Source organism: Anomaloglossus baeobatrachus, chromosome 6 (genome assembly GCF_048569485.1).
Source record: "Anomaloglossus baeobatrachus isolate aAnoBae1 chromosome 6, aAnoBae1.hap1, whole genome shotgun sequence".
Taxonomy (NCBI): domain Eukaryota; kingdom Metazoa; phylum Chordata; class Amphibia; order Anura; family Aromobatidae; genus Anomaloglossus; species Anomaloglossus baeobatrachus.
The window spans coordinates 294,555,751-294,563,977 of NC_134358.1; positions in this window are offsets into that span (position 1 = coordinate 294,555,751).

The window sequence follows — 8,227 nt, forward strand, 5'->3', positions numbered from 1 at the left end:
AGTGGATTTTGGACCTTGTTTAAGAGTCTGTGTACCCACCTGTGCGCTCCGGTTTCTGAGTCGGGTCCCCGGGTCAGTACCGGCGGGCCACTACCCTGGCCCGGTCCACCACGGTTCCACCGAGCCATCTTCCGGGCTCCTGCAGGCTAAGGCCACCATATGCCTCCTAGCCAAAGGTGCCCCGGACTCCAACCCTGGCACCTGTCAGTCTGTGATAGGCCTGTCCTACAGGCCTGACCTCCTCCACTGCTCAACACTCAAACTGACAATGTGTTTCCTGCCTCAGGCCCTCTGACTCCTTGGTGGGCGTGGCCAACCACCTGGCTCCTCCCCCTGGTGTGTCCATCAAGCACTGAGAGAGGTGACTAGGGTTTTCTGTTTGGCTGATGACACCTTTTTAGGGGACAGGTGTAGTGTGGGGGTCTATCTGTGACTACCTGGCTAGTCCAGGGCGTCACAGAAGAAGCGGTAACAGAGTGCCTCAGCTGGTTGTGGAGCCTGATAACAATGTAGTTTTCAGTTTAATTTAGTAATGACTGAGGCTACTTGGTGCCAATGATAAGATTTGGGAGGAATGGAAGGTTTTCGGCATTGAAGCAGGTTTATGGTCTTCGTATAAGGATAGATTGTATTTTCACTGTCTGGTGGGACAGGATTTTGTGGCTGGCCAATTAATGTTGGCAGTGACATAGAAGTTGGCAGCGTTAAGCTGGGTTCACACATAGCGACAGCGACGTCGCTGTGACGTCACCATTTTCTGTGACGCAACAGCGACCTAGTAAGTCGCTGTTATGATCGCTGCTTAGCTGTCAAACACAGTGGACGCAGCAGCGATCATAACGACACGCGTCGCTGTGGAAGCCATGCTGCACTTGGTAACTAAGGTAAATATCGGGTAACCATTACCCGATATTTACCTTGGTTACCAGCGCACACACTTAGCGCTGGCTCCCTGCTCTCCTAGCCAGGGTACACATCGGGTTAATTACCCGATGTGTACTCCGGCTCCGGCTACGTGTGCAGGGAGCCAGCGCTAAGCGGTGTGCTCTCATGCTACCAGTGCCGGCTCCCTGCTCACGTAGCTGGAGTACACATCGGGTAATTAACCCGATGTGTATCCTGGCTAGGAGTGCAGGGAGCTGGGAGCCGGCACTGGCAGCGTGAGAGCGGCGGTGCTAGTAACTAATGTAAATATTGGGTAACCAAGGAAAGGGCTTCTTGGTTACCCGATGTTTACCGTGGTTACAGCTTACCGCAGGCTGCCAGAAGCCAGCTCCTGCTCGCTTCAGTTCTTCGCTCTCTCGCTGTCACACACAGCTATGTGTGCTTCACAGTGGGAGAGCGACGAGCAAAAAATTAAGCAGGACATTCAGCAACGAGGGGCGACCTCACAGCAGGGTCCAGCTTGTTGCTGGACGTCACACACAGCGACAGCGATGGGACGTCGCTGCTACATCACAGAAAATTGTGACGTAGCAGCGACGTCGTTGTCGCCGTCGCTGTGTGTGACAACACCTTTAGTCTTTTGTTTAATATTTATAACGTCTGAGGACATTGTTGTCAGCTGAATTTGTTTGGGATTTTACAGTGTTTTTTCATATTAGTGGATTGGATAGTCATTCAAAACTGGGAGAAGGGGGTTTGTGCTGAATGATGTTTATTGGATGGTGAAGAGATTTGAATGTTGTTGCAGCATTCAAAGAATGGACGAAATTGGTTGGTGTAAAATTGGCCGTTTTATATGTAGTCTCAGGGCATGATGATTGCTCAATTACTGTATTAAAATGCTTTATCGGTTAAGGGTTGTTATCTGATCTCATTCTTGCAATATCACAATGGTTATTTACTTTCTACTGTATATATCAGTTTATTGCCGTTCTGATGGAATGTTTCTGATGTTTGGCCAAGAATCTGGAGGAATAAAAGATTGGTTTACGCTCCACATTGGAGCAGAGACAGGTATTGCTGAGGTTTTGGGGTACAAACTCATATGCTGTAATGGACATTGCAAGTTTTGTTACAGTTTAGGTGGCCGTTTGGTTTAGGGCCATGTGGGTGGTTCATAGAGGAGCAGGACATGGATTAATGTTGGGTTGGTTGTTTTTTAATATAGGGGCATGGTTAGTTTGGATCTTCTGGCATTGATATGTTTTCAGAGAGGTGTTGCAAACTGATGCTTATCTTGATAGCCGACAGCTGAAGCAGGATAGATCCCTGGAATGGATGAAGTCGATTGGAATCCATAATGTGATATAGTGTTGGGCATTGCTAGAATTCAAGCGCTATTGCAGATGGGAGCAACCACTGAATGTGCTTGTTTTTTACCTGTGGGAGGTTATGACATTGCTGATGTGTCTTTTCAGGAATTAATTTGGGATATTAAATTGGATGCATTGCATTGTTGGTCTATGGACCTGGGGATTATTATAATATGGTCAGATATTGTGGGGCGGTTGGTATGGTGATACGGAAGTCACTGAACAAACTTAAAAAACAAGGAATCAAAGCGACTAAGGCAATTGCCGTTTTATTTTTTTGCCATGAATGGTGGGATTATAGTGCATCATAAAGAATCGTAGACGCCTAAATGGATTATATACGGTTTGACGGTGTCCATCTTTATGCAGTTGTCAAAGATTTCTGGATGTTGGGTTTGAAGGACTGCAGTGAGCAAGCTTCGGAGGTGTGGCAGGTCTAGGCCATGAGATGCCATGCGGCCAGGACTGTGGTAGCAGATAGGTCTGGTTCAGAGGCTGGTCAACTGGTCATGTCCGTTGGTGTAAAGGTACTATTAGACCACTAATAGTGGCCTCTGGTACAGCAATTTAAGTAGCGGGTGTAAGTCTTGCAAAGGTTAGAAGTTTTACTTATGGGATATCAATGCTCTTCTCCCTGGGCTGGTGCGGTGCAGCCAGAGAGATTTGTAAGGTTGTGGGGTTTGCCTCTGGACTAGATCTATTACCTGCTTACAGGCATTTATGTTTACATTGTTATATTGTTGTGGGGTCACCATTATTGTGGGCGGCTGGATTTTCATGAAAATCTACATACATAATTGCCAGTTGCGGATGTAACCATATCCCACAATGCACTGTAGCATTGCCAGTTGTGCAGCCGCAGTTCGCGCCTACATCATAGCCATGGTAACCAGGGACAACAGTGCAGGCGGAACCCAAATTGTGGGCTGAGTAAGAACAATTCTGTTCCCAGTCTAACATTGTGCTACCCATACCACATCCAGGTATAATGAGGTGTTGGTGTTTTAAATTACACATTTGCGATGTCCCGGAGCAGTAAGGAGGCGTGGCCGAGTATGTCCACCCTTGCCTGACATCACCATGCCTTGAGCGATGTTGCGGCGAGCGACGAGACATGGTGGCACTGACAAGACATGGCAGCACTGACGAGACATGGCGACACTGACGAGACATGGCGACACTGACGAGACATGAAGAGACATGGTGGCACTGACGAGAGAGAGAGAAAGAAATAAAAATACATTCACATTATGTTTATTTACAATAAAAATACACACATCCTTTAACACATTTAATTAGCCCCAAAAAAAATCCAATGAGAATCCAGAGCAGGCCATGATCTGCTACAACCTCTTGAAGAGAGGGACAACCGCGAGAGTTCCTGAGTCAGCCTACTGCCATGACTAAGGTTAACTAAGGTGCCCACTGTCACATGACCAGGAGAAAGTGATCATGGAAGCCCTGGAGTCTGACCTCAGATACCCTCACTGCTGGCACCGCTCTCACTTATGAAGTCTCACAGGAGATCGCGAGTACCACGAGAGTTCCTGAGTCAGCCCGCAAACATCACTAAGGGTGGCTTTACACGTTCCGATATCGCTAAAGTGATCTCGCTGGGGTCACGGAATTTGTGACGCACATCCGGCCGCTTTAGCGATGTCATTATGTGTGACACCTATGAGCGATTTTGAATCGTCGCAAAAATGTTCAAAATCGCTCATCGGTGATATCACCCCCTATTCCCAATTATCGTTGCTGCTGCAGTAACGATGTTGTTTGTCGTTCTTGCGGCAGCAGACATCGCTACGTGTGACACCGCAGGAACGAGGAACCTCACCTTACCTGCGTCCCGCCAGCAATGAGGAAGCAAGGAGGTGGGCGGGATGTTCGTCCCGCTCATCTCTGCCCCTCCGCTTTGATTGGGCGCCCGCATAGTGACGTCGCTGTGACATCGCACCAACCACCCCCCTTAGAAAGGAGGCGGTTCGCCGGTCACAGCGACGTCGCTAGGCAGGTAAGTAGTGTGACTGTTCCTAGCGATGTTGTGTGCCACAGGCAGCGATTTGCCTGTGTCGCATAACCAATGGGGGCGGGTACGCACGCTAGCGATATCGGTAACGATATCGCAGCATGTAAAGCTCGCCTAAGGTCACTCAGGAATCTAACAGTAGTGCCACTTACTGAAGTGCAGGTTTTACACACAAGAAAGCTTCCTCACTTCTCCTAACAGGCCCACATACCTGCCTGTACATTTCAGTGCATATCACTGCTCCTGGACTCCCACAGCAGTGCCAACATGACTCCTCTGAAAAAATACAAGAAACAACATGAAAACAATAAAGCTCGGGCACTATGTCAAAACAATGCCGTGCTAATGAGACTCCTGAACAAAAACGCTATCTTCTGGACAAAAACAATGCATATAAATGTAGACGTCTCACTCAGGAGTCACCTCGCTCTAAAGCTATTAGATTGGCTATTCCCCAAAAAAAATGCTGCCACAATAGACATTTTGTCTGAACACCACAGATTCTACCACTGCAAGTTGTATGACCTCTCGGCAACTATCTCCACTAACCACATCAATGCCACTGTTACACAATACTGAGTCATACCCTTTGCAGCCACCAGCTGAAACACAAACGCTTACACTACTGTAACTACAAAACAAACGAATAATCATCATTTGGCGACAAACAACACCCATTGACTCTATGACTACGCCACTACTACTTCAACTGTGATGCCCCTGACACTATCAGGGTGTCACAGGGAACTGCACTCCATTCTTTTATGGTGCAGAACTCATTCTCCAGGGACATAGTCAGTTTGTAGAGTGGCGCTCAGAGAGTGAGGAGCTGAGGGAGTTGTAGCTCCCTGGGAGACTTTGGTTAGGTCGCAGAAGGTGGTCTGGGACCGGAGGAGTCGAAGACCCGGTCGCAGAGCATTGGAGAAGGGTGCCCAGACTTAGTTTTGGAGAACGGTCGGCACCGGAAAGTCCAGTAACCGGACCGATACCGAGCATGGCAGGGTACAGGACCCTAGATCAGAGAGTAGCTTCATGCAACCTGGTAATTCACCTGTGGAGGATAGTCTCTTTATGAACTTCCCCAAGAGCTCAAAGATCGAAGACATCAACACTACGAGGGGGATAGGGCTTTCCAGCCTATGCGGCACACTAAAATCCCAAGTGTCAGCCATCGAGAGCACAGCTTTCCTATTTAAATATAGGGAGCAGGACCCCGACAGCTTCAGACCGAGGGGTCACTCAGAAACATCTATCTACATGTGCATGGAGGCAAGCTCCAGACCACTAAGCAATACCAGCGGGAACAGATTCCCGGACGAGCTCCCCAGAGTGGCAGCAGCACCCAGAGACTTGGTTTACTACTCTGTCAGAGTCTGCTTAATGGTCGCATCAATATCTACACAGTCTGAGTGAGTACACCGCTCTCCCTGCATCCTGCCTGCCCACACAGCCCGCACCATATTATCCTCCACCTATTCTCTAGAGTCCCGGGGTCTCCCCTCCCATCGGCAGCGGCACTACTCTCCTTACCGCGAACCACAGGTGGCGTCACGAACTCTCGCCTTGTAAATATTCCCCACTTTACATTTCGGAGTGGCCGCAAGCCCCCGGGTCCGGAGACCCTCGAGCCACAGTAACCCCGGATCCGAGCAATTCAACTGCTGCAGGGGCGGCACACCTCAACAACAATATTTTACCCAAAATGAAAATACTATTAAAGAACACAGCTGTGGTGACATGACCCATGTATGTGAAAATTGCCAAGCTTTGCATTTTGCAAATGAGATGCCTCTGGATAAAAAGTTTACCCAGTGTTGTCAGAAGGATAAAGTACATCAACCTGTAATATAGTCTCCGCATGTGTTGACAATGTTGGTGACAGGAGAACATGAATACAGCAAAAATTTCATGGGCAATATTCGCACTATCAACAGTTCTTTCACTTTTGCTTCCATGGGAGTTAAGGGTTCTTTACATGCTGCGACATCGCTATCGATATATCGTTGGAGTCACGTCATTAGTGATGCACATCCAGCGCCAGTAGCGACATCGCAGCATGTGACACCAAGGAGCGACGATCAACAATCGCAAAATCGTTCAAAAACGGGGATCGTTGACATGTCGCTCCTTTCCTTAATATCACTGCTGTCACAAGTATGATGTAGTTCGTTGTTCCTGCGGCATCACACATCGCTATGTGTGACACCGCAGGAACGACGAACATCTCCTTACCTGCGTCCACCGGCAATGCAGAAGGAAGGAGGTGGGCGGGATGTTACATCCCGCTCATCTCCGCCCCTCCGCTTCTATTGGCCGGCCGCTTAGTCACGCCGCAGTGACGTCGCTATGACATCAAACGCACCTCCCCCTTGAGGGAGGGATTGTTCGGCGGTCACAGCGACGTCACTGACAAGGTATGTGTGTGTGACGCTGCCGTAGCGATAATGTTCGCTACGGCAGCGATCACAAAATCTTGCACCAATGACGGGGGAGGGTGCTATCTCGCTCGACATTGCTAGCTATCGCTAGCGATGTCGCAGCGTGTAAAGCACTCTTAAGTGCTTCACCACCTCCTGGATATGGCCCATACTGTTTTCGAATTAATGGACAGATCTATCATTGAACAGGCACACTACAGTACATCCAGCTGACGAAGAACCACCTACATTTGCACTTATTTGTCTTTTCACTGGGCTGATTTTTTTGTGAACAACTGAAGAGATGGGCGGGACGGCTGTTCACCATATCTCCTCTTCCGGCTCTAATCTATATGGAGAGAGACATCTCTACATAGATATATATTCATACATACCTAGTAGTGATGAGCGAGCATGCTTGTTACTACTCGGTACTCGCACGAGTATCACTGTACTCGGTCTACTCGGCGGGGACCGAGTAATCTCGCGATACTCGTGCTGTACTCGTGGTCTTCATCCCTGCATGTTGGCGCTCTTTTGAGAGCCAGCCCTCATGCAGGGATTGGCTGGCAGACCACTGCAATGCCACAGCCCTGTTAGTTGTGGAATTGCAGTGATTGGCCGGCCTGCACAGCGTGACCGAGCCTTTATACCGGCGGGCGCGCTGTGCTCTGCTCACAGCTATCCAGACAGTCAGTGCAGGGAGAGTGTCGCTGCTTCAGGGAAAGTTTTGCGGCCCTTTATAGCTATTTCCGTATCAGGGCTGCAAACAGTGTGACCAAAAGTCCTTCTCAGGACTATTCTAGTTGTATACAGGCAGGCAGGGTATAGCCAGGTCGGAGTACAGTAGCAGAGTCCTTCTCAGGACTATTGTTGCTGTATACTGGCAGGGTATAGCCAGGTTGGAATACAGGCTAGTGACCAAAAGAGTCCTTGTCAGGACTATTGTAGCAGTATACAGGCAGGCAGGCAGGCAGGGTATATAGCCATTCCTAGTGGTGACCGTATACCAGCCTTCATCATATCTGGGGCTGGTGTACACAGTCTAAAACAGTCCTGATAGTGTCAGACTTCTCAGCAATTGTCGCTCCTAAAACCTGTTAGGTTCTTAGTGCGTCCGTGCTTGCATTTAAAAACCGCACGTGTGTGCCTGTCGGTGGCAGCGTACAGGTGCACTTGTGTGCGTTTTTACAAAAATATTATATAACGCACAAGTGTAGTGTATAATACACGTCAGTCAGCAGTGGCTGATAGTGTCAGAGTTCTTAATTTTTGCTCCTAAAACCTGTGTTAGGTTCTTAGTGCGTCCGTGCTTGCATTTAAAAACCGCACGTGTGTGCCTGTCGGTGGCAGCGTACAGGTGCACTTGTGTGCGTTTTTACAAAAATATTATATAACGCACAAGTGTAGTGTATAATACACGTCAGTCAGCAGTGGCTGATAGTGTCAGAGTTCTTAATTTTTGCTCCTAAAACCTGTGTTAGGTTCTTAGTGCGTCCGTGCTTGCATTTAAAAACCGCACG